The following is a 14,460-nucleotide window of genomic DNA, read 5'->3' as shown; positions in this document are numbered from 1 at the left end:
TTGACTAGTAACCACAGGAGAGGCACATTCATCTATCTCCTCCACCGGTGTTCCCCTCGTTGTTCCCCCAGCTGACCTAGAGCCAGAATCAACAGGCCATTGTTGTCGACAATATCGGGCAATGTGACCCAATTTATTACAACGTAAACACCTTCGAGAACCATTTGGCCTTGTCAAAGGGACAGAGGGTTCATTACTTGAGGGTTTAAGATCATCAAGACGCTTCGTAATCTCATCAATCTGAGCTTGTTGGTGCTTTAACAACTCCTTAATTTCTCTTAATTCAGTAGATTCATTAGGCCTAGGTGATTCAGTTACTCTACCCTGAGCAGCATTACACCAAAACTGAGCAGCAGGGGGAATAGCCTCTCCTTTGCCTTCCTCATTCCATCTGATAGCCTCACTTCGAACATCAATTAAGGTACAGTGTGGAGTTTGTCTTACAAAACGTTTAAGTTCACGTTTAAGCGCTACATCTTTAACCTGCTCCACAAACTGATCACGGAGAACTTGGTCAGCATTCGGGACACCATGTGGACTACTTACGAGGATAGAATCCATCAAAGATATAAGTGCATGAGAGAATTCAATTAGGGATTCACCCTCTCTTTGTTTTCGATCATAAAACCCTTTCTGCAACTGCACAAATGTTTGTTTTGCACCATACATACTTCTTAAAACCTTAAATATGAGTTCGGGAGTCTGACGTTCAGCTGCTGCTCGGAGTTTAATCTCCATTCTGGCTTCCCCTCCTAAATGATCTAAAAGGAATGCTACCCTTTCTCGCACAGTCCAACTGTCATCCCCAATGCAGGCTTCAGCCTCCTCAATCCAGTCCTCTATGCTCGAAGTAGAGTCCAAGTCCCCACAGAACCGTCGACACTTCCGCTCCCGAGGAACATACATCACTCTAGTGAAAGGCACCGGCGGAGGAGCATTAATGCTGGATACAGGCTGGTTAAGAGAGTCACGGCTGGATGCAGAACGTTGTTGCATTAATTGTTCATTTGCAGCCTGTAGACTACGTATCTGTTCCCGCAACTCTGTCAGCTCCTGTTTCATAGTTACGGTGTTTTCTTCTTGCACGACTGCCGTTTACTTATACAAATACCTTTTAAATACCTACACAAAATGGTGGGTATCAGTGCAAAAAATAAAATAATAATAATAATAATAAATAAACAACAACAACAAAAAAAACAAGGTCCACAGTAACACACTGTAGTGCTGCCCAACATCAAACAGACCCTGCCGACTACGCCATTTGTAACCCTCCCCAGGCCTTACAAGTAATGGGGAAGGTGTAAAAGAAGGGCAACAACCACAGTGTGTTTCCTTGCAAGCACAAACAGATTTATTAAACAAAAATGGTAATAAGAAGTGGCAAAGAAACGAAAACACAAAGGTTTAACCCACTATAGACCATAGGGTTCCCCAATCCCATACAATGGCAGTTCCACTATTAAAGAATACACTCAAATCACAGCACAAAACCAATAACACAAGTGTAATAGAAAACCAACACGCACTTGACTCAAACCACTACAAATTGTGCCCAATCACCTTAAGAGTCAACCATGCATACAAGAATGGGAACCCCTTTGTCTTTGGTTGATTAACACAAAACGAAGACAAATAAACAAAACAAAATCACAGTCCCACAAGAAATGCAAATAACTTCATCATAGTGTAACTGTTAAAAGTCATATCTTACAACCCAACATTAACCCACCAATATTTTAGATAAAAGTAAACGGCAATCATGCATCATCTGCAAAACGAAGAAAATGCAATTCATGATTGCCCCTTTAGAATATTAGAATTAAAAACAGAATTAAAAACACCTAACAATAAAAAGCAAACTTCACATACTCCAATATTCAATTAAAATAAGTACCTGTGTTAATGAATGAATCTACTCAATTTCTGAGGCATCCACCAGTATATATCCTTTAAGCATACTATAAAACAAACAAACAAACACACATTAAAATGGACTACACTAACCATAACCATGAGTCACAACCCTTACTTCCACAATTTACTTTAATAATGTTCACAAAGCAACGACTAGCTTCATTATCACCGAGCGTTGAAACATACCACACAGCTTCTCCTACGCAGCACATGGTCCCACAAAGAGAAAGGCCAGAAGATTTGATTTCCCCCTTTATAGTACTTGGACTCATGGGATCTGTAGTCCAACACATTTGTAGTCCCAAGCATGCCTAATATGGAGCCACAACTAATGCTACCTCCACCCCATTACATGTACTTAATGTTGAGCATAAACCGCGTACTAATAAAGGACACCGTCAACAGTATTGACGGCAAAATAGACAGGTGTTTGACAGGTGCAATATGCCAGTGTGTCACCGGCCTAAGGTTTTCAAAAGGTATCATGCGAGTGTGAACAGTACTACAACTAGGAAAATAGCGATTGTAATTCAAACGCAGCTCCCGTCTGCATTTAAACAGACTGACTCAAAGGTTTCCCGGACCCTCTACGAACTCCCAAATTGATTCAAATGATTCGCGATCCCGCTCCGAACTCCCGAAATGATTCAAATGCTTCGCGATCCCCAAACTGACTCAAATGTTTCCCGGACCCTCTTCGAACTCCCAAATTGATTCAAATGATTCGCGATCCCGCTCCGAACTCTCGAAATGATTCAAATGCTTCGCGATTCCCAAACTGACTCAAATGATTCGCGGACTCGCTTTGAACTCCCGAAATGACTCAAATGATTCGCGAACTCTCTACGAACTCCCGAACTGATTCAAATGATTTGCGATCCCCAAACTGACTCAAATTATTCGCGAACCCGCTTTGAACTCCCGAAATGACTCAAATGATTCGCGAACTCTATACGAACTCCCAAATTGATTCAAATGATTCGCGATCCCGCTCCGAACTCCCGAAATGATTCAAATGATTCGCGATCCCCAAACTGACTCAAATGATTCGCGAACCCGCTTTGAACTCCCGATTTGACTAAAAATAATTCGCGAACTCGCTACGAACTCCCAAATTGATTCAAATGATTTGCGATCCCACTCCGAACTCCCGAACTGACTCAAATGTTTAAATGTCTGAAGAGAAACAGAACTCTACTGTAATATCAAAGTAGATGTTTTAGTTACTTTTCTCACTCGTTTTAAACCACAGCGTTTAGTTTCATCCAACTTCAGTTTATTTCCAAGTTTAAATTATGGCTGAATCTCTTTTAAGAAATCTTTGACCAGACTGCTATTGCTTCATTTTGACTTCCCACCTTTAAAAGATTTGGTTATTTTTCATTCATAAACGCTGGCCTTCGCTTGTGGACTCAATTTTAATAAAACCAGCACAGATAATATGACTGTAGACTAGATTTGTTCCTGTAGGATTATATAGATTTACATTTAAGATTTAAAATACAGCTACAATTTGTAATAATACATGTGAAGGTATTCAGGGATGTTTCAGTTTTTATCAAATGCTTACACATTAAATCTTTACTTACAGATTACAGATTCTGAAAGCTGTCACTCAAACAGAATTACACACCAAATCTGCAAAACCATGGACTTATTTATCAGCCTTCGACTCAGTTTTCATAATTTCATAAAACACTTTTTTTTTTGCAAAACACTACACAATTGTCAATGCAATGCACACAAATGTAACAGTAATTAACATTATGGCAAAGCTATTTTCAAATGTTTTTTTTTGAGACGTGTTTGTTACATTTTGCCAGGGATGTGAGGCATTTTGCATTTTGTGTATGCAATTCTTGGATTTGTGTGAAAAGTTTTGAAGTAAAAGAGGCAAAGTTTTAATAAAAATGTCAATAAAATTGCATTTAAAATCTGAAATGATGTTCATGCATTGTGTGTGTATATATTAGGGGTGTAACAGTACGTGTATTAGTACTTGACCATTTCGGTAAAGGGCTTTCGGTACGGTGCATGTGTGTGAAGTCTCCGCATTCAGTGCAAATCCCGCCGTGCAGCTGATTCTAAGGACAGAGACACACTAGCTGCGTGGCGTGAGCATGGCGTTTCTGCTGCGTGTCAGTTGAGTGACACCTGCTTCACGTCTTCTGTGTCTTTACACACCAGAATCGTGCCTGACGCTGCGCTGGTGCGCTGCTGCTATTGTAGGTGACATAGAGGGAAGCCGCCGACAGACCAGGATCTTGTCTTCTCGACAACAATATCTATACTTAATGTTGAGCATAAACCGCGTACTAATAAAGGACACCGTCAACAGTATTGACGGCAAAATAGACAGGTGTTTGACAGGTGCAATATGCCAGTGTGTCACCGGCCTAAGGTTTTCAAAAGGTATCACGCGAGTGTGAACATTACTACAACTAGGAAAATAGCGATTGTAATTTAAACGCAGTTCCCGTCTGCATTTAAACAGACCTTTGCTCTTAATTTCGATCCGTCCAACGCAATAACGAATTCTGAGCAGGTCTAAAAACTGAAACTGTTCATGCTGCGCTTTACACTTTGGAAAAGTTACATATATTTTAAAAATATTAGCAGGCCTACAAGCTGGGATTGGTAATGCTGCAATGTAATCGTTATTTATTTATATTTTTCATTATATTTTATTATATGATATTGGTTTGAGACTGAGAGTATATTATTTAGTGGAGAACTTTGCCGCAGTATTTTATTTCTTATTCTTTCTTTATTTTATGTATATTTTATTAAAAAGTATTTTAAAAAAGTGTAAACAAATTGTTAAAGAAAGTTTAAACAACCTGCAGTTTAATGTTTGCATTTCTTTCCCGTACTGTACCGAAAATGAACCGAACCGTGACTTTAAAACCGAGGTACGTACCTAACCGTGATTTTTGTGTACTGTTAGACCCCTAATATGTATATATATATATGTACACACAAACTGTAAATCATCAAGGAATCACTGTATTTTTAATGATCCCTGATTCTGGATCTTGTATTTTTTCAATAGTACACTCTTAGAAAAAAGGGTTCATTGGGGTTCTATATAGAACCATAGGGTTCTTTACTCAACTCCAAAGAACCTTTTTTGCTAAAAAGGTTCTATAATGACAAGAAAGAACCCAGATTTTTTGGAGAAAAACTGAAATAGCACTCTTCGTGTGATATTGATTAACTACATAAAATGATATAAATATATAAATTTTCTTACCCCCATATCTTGAATTTTGTGATCATTCACATGCATTCATAAATACATTTGAATACACCGAATAATGCAGTGAAAGAACGCACTCAAAATGCACACGCGCAGTAGTATGACTTCATCATGTAACTTCACATTAGCCTAGATGTGTGCACTTTTTAGGCACGATTTGTTTAGTTTTTGAATACACTTGATACTGTTAAAAGGCACATCATTAAAACCAAAAATACGAGTTCACATATCACACCTAAACACGCTTGGAAAACGTAATTAGAGCAAGCTACTAAATTAGTTAAAAATGCCTATCCATATACAGCTATGATTCGTGAACCCCAAACTGACTCAAATGTTTCCCGGACCCTCTACGAACTCCCAAATTGATTCAAATGATTCGCGATCCCTCTCCGAACTCCCGAAATGATTCAAATGCTTAGCGATTCCCAAACTGACTCAAATGATTCGCGGACTCGCTTTGAACTCCCGAAATGACTCAAATGATTCGCGAACTCTCTACGAACTCCCGAACTGATTCAAATGAATCGCGATCCCCAAACTGACTCAAATGATTCGCGAACCCACTTTGAACTCCCGAAATGACTCAAATGATTCGCGAACTCTCTACGAACTCCTAAATTGATTCAAATGATTCGCGATCCCGCTCCGAACTCCCGAACCGATTAAAATGATTCGCGATCCCCAAACTGACTCAAATGATTCGCGATCCCGCTTTGAACTCCCGATTTGACTCAAATGATTCGCGAACTCGCTACGAACTCCCAAATTGATTCAAATGATTTGCGATCCCACTCCGAAATCCCGAACTGACTCAAATGATTCGCGAACCCGCATATGTGCCAGTGTTTAAATATCTATACTTAATGTTGAGCATAAACCGCGTACTAATAAAGGACACCGTCAACAGTATTGACGGCAAAATAGACAGGTGTTTGACAGGTGCAATATGCCAGTGTGTCACCGGCCTAAGGTTTTCAAAAGGTATCATGCGAGTGTGAACAGTACTACAACTAGGAAAATAGCGATTGTAATTCAAACGCAGCTCCCGTCTGCATTTAAACAGACTGACTCAAAGGTTTCCCGGACCCTCTACGAACTCCCAAATTGATTCAAATGATTCGCGATCCCGCTCCGAACTCCCGAAATGATTCAAATGCTTCGCGATCCCCAAACTGACTCAAATGTTTCCCGGACCCTCTACGAACTCCCAAATTGATTCAAATGATTCGCGATCCCTCTCCGAACTCCCGAAATGATTCAAATGCTTCGCGATTCCCAAACTGACTCAAATGATTCGCGGACTCGCTTTGAACTCCCGAAATGACTCAAATGATTTGCGAACTCTCTACGAACTCCCGAACTAATTCAAATGATTCGCGATCCCCAAACTGACTCAAATGATTCGCGAACCCACTTTGAACTCCCGAAATGACTCAAATGATTCGCGAACTCTCTACGAACTCCTAAATTGATTCAAATGATTCGCGATCCCGCTCCGAACTCCCGAACCGATTAAAATGATTCGCGATCCTCAAACTGACTCAAATGATTCGCGATCCCGCTTTGAACTCCCGATTTGACTCAAATGATTTGTGAACTCGCTACGAACTCCCAAATTGATTCAAATGATTTGCGATCCCACTCCGAAATCCCGAACTGACTCAAATGATTCGCGAACCCGCATATGTGCCAGTGTTTAAATATCTATACTTAATGTTGAGCATAAACCGCGTACTAATAAAGGACACCGTCAACAGTATTGACGGCAAAATAGACAGGTGTTTGACAGGTGCAATATGCCAGTGTGTCCCCGGCCTAAGGTTTTCAAAAGGTATCATGCGAGTGTGAACATTACTACAACTAGGAAAATAGCGATTGTAATTCAAACGCAGCTCCCGTCTGCATTTAAACAGACTGACTCAAAGGTTTCCCGGACCCTCTACGAACTCCCAAATTGATTCAAATGATTCGCGATCCCGCTCCGAACTCCCGAAATGATTCAAATGCTTCGCGATTCCCAAACTGACTCAAATGATTCGCGGACTCGCTTTGAACTCCCGAAATGACTCAAATGATTCGCGAACTCTCTACGAACTCCCGAACTGATTCAAATGATTCGCGATCCCCAAACTGACTCAAATTATTCGCGAACCCGCTTTGAACTCCCGAAATGACTCAAATGATTCGCGAACTCTATACGAACTCCCAAATTGATTCAAATGATTCGCGATCCCGCTCCGAACTCCCGAAATGATTCAAATGATTCGCGATCCCCAAACTGACTCAAATGATTCGCGAACCCGCTTTGAACTCCCGATTTGACTCAAATGATTCGCGAACTCGCTACGAACTCCCAAATTGATTCAAATGATTTGCGATCCCACTCCGAACTCCCGAACTGACTCAAATGTTTAAATGTCTGAAGAGAAACAGAACTCTACTGTAATATCAAAGTAGATGTTTTAGTTACTTTTCTCACTCGTTTTAAACAACAGCGTTTAGTTTCATCCAACTTCAGTTTATTTCCAAGTTTAAATTATGGCTGAATCTCTTTTAAGAAATCTTTGACCAGACTGCTATTGCTTCATTTCGACTTCCCACCTTTAAAAGATTTGGTTATTTTTCATTCATAAACGCTGGCCTTCGCTTGTGGACTCAATTTTAATAAAACCAGCACAGATAATATGACTGTAGACTAGATTTGTTCCTGTAGGATTATATAGATTTACATTTAAGACTTAAAATACAGCTACAATTTGTAATAATACATGTGAAGTGATTCAGGGATGTTACAGTTTTTATCAAATGCTTACACATTAAATCTTTACTTACAGATTACAGATTCTGAAAGCTGTCACTCAAACAGAATTACACACCAAATCTGCAAAACCATGGACTTATTTATCAGCCTTCGACTCAGTTTTCATAATTTCATAAAACACTTTTTTTTGCAAAACACTATACAATTGTCAATGCAATGCACACAAATGTAACAGTAATTAACATTATGGCAAAGCTATTTTCAAATGTTTTTTTTTTGAGATGTGTTTGTTATATTTTGAATGTGGTGCTTCATTTTGCCAGGGATGTGAGGCATTTTGCATTTTGTGTATGCAATTCTTGGATTTGTGTGAAAAGTTTTGAAGTAAAAGAGGCAAAGTTTTAATAAAAATGTCAATAAAATTGCATTTAAAATCTGAAATGATGTTCATGCATTGTGTGTGTATATATTAGGGGTGTAACAGTACGTGTATTAGTACTTGACCGTTTCGGTAAAGGGATTTCGGTACGGTGCATGTGTGTGAAGTCTCCGCATTCAGTGCAAATCCCGCCGTGCAGCTGATTCTAAGGACAGAGACACACTAGCTGCGTGGCGTGAGCATGGCGTTTCTGCTGCGTGTCAGTTGAGTGACACCTGCTTCACGTCCAGAATCGTGCCTGACGCGGCGCTGGTGCGCTGCTGCTACTGTAGGTGACATAGAGAGAAGCCGCCGACAGACCAGGATCTTGTCTTCTCGACAACAATATCTATACTTAATGTTGAGCATAAACCGCGTACTAATAAAGGACACCGTCAACAGTATTGACGGCAAAATAGACAGGTGTTTGACAGGTGCAATATGCCAGTGTGTCACCGGCCTAAGGTTTTCAAAAGGTATCACGCGAGTGTGAACATAACTACAACTAGGAAAATAGCGATTGTAATTCAAACGCAGTTCCCGTCTGCATTTAAACAGACCTTTGCTCTTAATTTCGATCGGTCCAACGCAATAACGAATTCTGAGCAGGTCTAAAAACTGAAACTGTTCATGCTGCGCTTTACACTTTGGAAAAGTTACATATATTTTAAAAATATTAGCAGGCCTACAAGCTGGGATTGGTAATGCTGCAATGTAATCGTTATTTATTTATATTTTTCATTATATTTTATTATATGATATTGGTTTGAGACTGAGAGTATATTATTTAGTGGAGAACTTTGCCGCAGTATTTTATTTCTTATTCTTTCTTTATTTTATGTATATTTTATTAAAAAGTATTTTAAAAAAGTGTAAACAAATTGTTAAAGAAAGTTTAAACAACCTGCAGTTTAATGTTTGCATTTCTTTCCTGTAATGTACCGAAAATGAACCGAACCGTGACTTTAAAACCGAGGTACCAAATTGATTCAAATGATTCGCGATCCCGCTCCGAACTCTCGAAATGATTCAAATGCTTCGCGATTCCCAAACTGACTCAAATGATTCGCGGACTCGCTTTGAACTCCCGAAATGACTCAAATGATTCGCGAACTCTCTACGAACTCCCGAACTGATTCAAATGATTTGCGATCCCCAAACTGACTCAAATTATTCGCGAACCCGCTTTGAACTCCCGAAATGACTCAAATGATTCGCGAACTCTATACGAACTCCCAAATTGATTCAAATGATTCGCGATCCCGCTCCGAACTCCCGAAATGATTCAAATGATTCGCGATCCCCAAACTGACTCAAATGATTCGCGAACCCGCTTTGAACTCCCGATTTGACTAAAAATAATTCGCGAACTCGCTACGAACTCCCAAATTGATTCAAATGATTTGCGATCCCACTCCGAACTCCCGAACTGACTCAAATGTTTAAATGTCTGAAGAGAAACAGAACTCTACTGTAATATCAAAGTAGATGTTTTAGTTACTTTTCTCACTCGTTTTAAACCACAGCGTTTAGTTTCATCCAACTTCAGTTTATTTCCAAGTTTAAATTATGGCTGAATCTCTTTTAAGAAATCTTTGACCAGACTGCTATTGCTTCATTTTGACTTCCCACCTTTAAAAGATTTGGTTATTTTTCATTCATAAACGCTGGCCTTCGCTTGTGGACTCAATTTTAATAAAACCAGCACAGATAATATGACTGTAGACTAGATTTGTTCCTGTAGGATTATATAGATTTACATTTAAGATTTAAAATACAGCTACAATTTGTAATAATACATGTGAAGGTATTCAGGGATGTTTCAGTTTTTATCAAATGCTTACACATTAAATCTTTACTTACAGATTACAGATTCTGAAAGCTGTCACTCAAACAGAATTACACACCAAATCTGCAAAACCATGGACTTATTTATCAGCCTTCGACTCAGTTTTCATAATTTCATAAAACACTTTTTTTTTTGCAAAACACTACACAATTGTCAATGCAATGCACACAAATGTAACAGTAATTAACATTATGGCAAAGCTATTTTCAAATGTTTTTTTTTGAGACGTGTTTGTTACATTTTGCCAGGGATGTGAGGCATTTTGCATTTTGTGTATGCAATTCTTGGATTTGTGTGAAAAGTTTTGAAGTAAAAGAGGCAAAGTTTTAATAAAAATGTCAATAAAATTGCATTTAAAATCTGAAATGATGTTCATGCATTGTGTGTGTATATATTAGGGGTGTAACAGTACGTGTATTAGTACTTGACCATTTCGGTAAAGGGCTTTCGGTACGGTGCATGTGTGTGAAGTCTCCGCATTCAGTGCAAATCCCGCCGTGCAGCTGATTCTAAGGACAGAGACACACTAGCTGCGTGGCGTGAGCATGGCGTTTCTGCTGCGTGTCAGTTGAGTGACACCTGCTTCACGTCTTCTGTGTCTTTACACACCAGAATCGTGCCTGACGCTGCGCTGGTGCGCTGCTGCTATTGTAGGTGACATAGAGGGAAGCCGCCGACAGACCAGGATCTTGTCTTCTCGACAACAATATCTATACTTAATGTTGAGCATAAACCGCGTACTAATAAAGGACACCGTCAACAGTATTGACGGCAAAATAGACAGGTGTTTGACAGGTGCAATATGCCAGTGTGTCACCGGCCTAAGGTTTTCAAAAGGTATCACGCGAGTGTGAACATTACTACAACTAGGAAAATAGCGATTGTAATTCAAACGCAGTTCCCGTCTGCATTTAAACAGACCTTTGCTCTTAATTTCGATCCGTCCAACGCAATAACGAATTCTGAGCAGGTCTAAAAACTGAAACTGTTCATGCTGCGCTTTACACTTTGGAAAAGTTACATATATTTTAAAAATATTAGCAGGCCTACAAGCTGGGATTGGTAATGCTGCAATGTAATCGTTATTTATTTATATTTTTCATTATATTTTATTATATGATATTGGTTTGAGACTGAGAGTATATTATTTAGTGGAGAACTTTGCCGCAGTATTTTATTTCTTATTCTTTCTTTATTTTATGTATATTTTATTAAAAAGTATTTTAAAAAAGTGTAAACAAATTGTTAAAGAAAGTTTAAACAACCTGCAGTTTAATGTTTGCATTTCTTTCCCGTACTGTACCGAAAATGAACCGAACCGTGACTTTAAAACCGAGGTACGTACCTAACCGTGATTTTTGTGTACTGTTAGACCCCTAATATGTATATATATATATGTACACACAAACTGTAAATCATCAAGGAATCACTGTATTTTTAATGATCCCTGATTCTGGATCTTGTATTTTTTCAATAGTACACTCTTAGAAAAAAGGGTTCATTGGGGTTCTATATAGAACCATAGGGTTCTTTACTCAACTCCAAAGAACCTTTTTTGCTAAAAAGGTTCTATAATGACAAGAAAGAACCCAGATTTTTGGAGAAAAACTGAAATAGCACTCTTCGTGTGATATTGATTAACTACATAAAATGATATAAATATATAAATTTTCTTACCCCCATATCTTGAATTTTGTGATCATTCACATGCATTCATAAATACATTTGAATACACCGAATAATGCAGTGAAAGAACGCACTCAAAATGCACACGCGCAGTAGTATGACTTCATCATGTAACTTCACATTAGCCTAGATGTGTGCACTTTTTAGGCACGATTTGTTTAGTTTTTGAATACACTTGATACTGTTAAAAGGCACATCATTAAAACCAAAAATACGAGTTCACATATCACACCTAAACACGCTTGGAAAACGTAATTAGAGCAAGCTACCAAATGTTTCCCGGACCCTCTACGAACTCCCAAATTGATTCAAATGATTCGCGATCCCTCTCCGAACTCCCGAAATGATTCAAATGCTTAGCGATTCCCAAACTGACTCAAATGATTCGCGGACTCGCTTTGAACTCCCGAAATGACTCAAATGATTCGCGAACTCTCTACGAACTCCCGAACTGATTCAAATGAATCGCGATCCCCAAACTGACTCAAATGATTCGCGAACCCACTTTGAACTCCCGAAATGACTCAAATGATTCGCGAACTCTCTACGAACTCCTAAATTGATTCAAATGATTCGCGATCCCGCTCCGAACTCCCGAACCGATTAAAATGATTCGCGATCCCCAAACTGACTCAAATGATTCGCGATCCCGCTTTGAACTCCCGATTTGACTCAAATGATTCGCGAACTCGCTACGAACTCCCAAATTGATTCAAATGATTTGCGATCCCACTCCGAAATCCCGAACTGACTCAAATGATTCGCGAACCCGCATATGTGCCAGTGTTTAAATATCTATACTTAATGTTGAGCATAAACCGCGTACTAATAAAGGACACCGTCAACAGTATTGACGGCAAAATAGACAGGTGTTTGACAGGTGCAATATGCCAGTGTGTCACCGGCCTAAGGTTTTCAAAAGGTATCATGCGAGTGTGAACAGTACTACAACTAGGAAAATAGCGATTGTAATTCAAACGCAGCTCCCGTCTGCATTTAAACAGACTGACTCAAAGGTTTCCCGGACCCTCTACGAACTCCCAAATTGATTCAAATGATTCGCGATCCCGCTCCGAACTCCCGAAATGATTCAAATGCTTCGCGATCCCCAAACTGACTCAAATGTTTCCCGGACCCTCTACGAACTCCCAAATTGATTCAAATGATTCGCGATCCCTCTCCGAACTCCCGAAATGATTCAAATGCTTCGCGATTCCCAAACTGACTCAAATGATTCGCGGACTCGCTTTGAACTCCCGAAATGACTCAAATGATTTGCGAACTCTCTACGAACTCCCGAACTAATTCAAATGATTCGCGATCCCCAAACTGACTCAAATGATTCGCGAACCCACTTTGAACTCCCGAAATGACTCAAATGATTCGCGAACTCTCTACGAACTCCTAAATTGATTCAAATGATTCGCGATCCCGCTCCGAACTCCCGAACCGATTAAAATGATTCGCGATCCTCAAACTGACTCAAATGATTCGCGATCCCGCTTTGAACTCCCGATTTGACTCAAATGATTTGCGAACTCGCTACGAACTCCCAAATTGATTCAAATGATTTGCGATCCCACTCCGAAATCCCGAACTGACTCAAATGATTCGCGAACCCGCATATGTGCCAGTGTTTAAATATCTATACTTAATGTTGAGCATAAACCGCGTACTAATAAAGGACACCGTCAACAGTATTGACGGCAAAATAGACAGGTGTTTGACAGGTGCAATATGCCAGTGTGTCCCCGGCCTAAGGTTTTCAAAAGGTATCATGCGAGTGTGAACATTACTACAACTAGGAAAATAGCGATTGTAATTCAAACGCAGCTCCCGTCTGCATTTAAACAGACTGACTCAAAGGTTTCCCGGACCCTCTACGAACTCCCAAATTGATTCAAATGATTCGCGATCCCGCTCCGAACTCCCGAAATGATTCAAATGCTTCGCGATTCCCAAACTGACTCAAATGATTCGCGGACTCGCTTTGAACTCCCGAAATGACTCAAATGATTCGCGAACTCTCTACGAACTCCCGAACTGATTCAAATGATTCGCGATCCCCAAACTGACTCAAATTATTCGCGAACCCGCTTTGAACTCCCGAAATGACTCAAATGATTCGCGAACTCTATACGAACTCCCAAATTGATTCAAATGATTCGCGATCCCGCTCCGAACTCCCGAAATGATTCAAATGATTCGCGATCCCCAAACTGACTCAAATGATTCGCGAACCCGCTTTGAACTCCCGATTTGACTCAAATGATTCGCGAACTCGCTACGAACTCCCAAATTGATTCAAATGATTTGCGATCCCACTCCGAACTCCCGAACTGACTCAAATGTTTAAATGTCTGAAGAGAAACAGAACTCTACTGTAATATCAAAGTAGATGTTTTAGTTACTTTTCTCACTCGTTTTAAACAACAGCGTTTAGTTTCATCCAACTTCAGTTTATTTCCAAGTTTAAATTATGGCTGAATCTCTTTTAAGAAATCTTTGACCAGACTGCTATTGCTTCATTTCGACTTCCCACCTTTAAAAGATTTGGTTATTTTTCA

General features: G+C 39.6%; 1 long non-coding RNA gene across 1 annotated transcript; it reads right to left on the bottom strand.

Annotated features, from left to right (window-relative positions):
* Window positions 1–1,141: 1,141 nt before the first annotated feature.
* On the bottom strand, window positions 1,142–2,264 carry LOC113070790 (uncharacterized). The gene is made up of 3 exons (XR_003279993.1): window positions 2,104–2,264; window positions 1,898–1,961; window positions 1,142–1,771 (listed from the first exon to the last, which is right to left on the bottom strand). It is a non-coding gene; the product is annotated as an uncharacterized LOC113070790 (long non-coding RNA).
* Window positions 2,265–14,460: the final 12,196 nt, after the last annotated feature.

This window comes from Carassius auratus, unplaced genomic scaffold (assembly GCF_003368295.1).
Source record: "Carassius auratus strain Wakin unplaced genomic scaffold, ASM336829v1 scaf_tig00005219, whole genome shotgun sequence".
Classification (NCBI taxonomy): Eukaryota; Metazoa; Chordata; class Actinopteri; order Cypriniformes; family Cyprinidae; genus Carassius; species Carassius auratus.
This window is presented reverse-complemented; position numbering and strand designations above follow the sequence as displayed.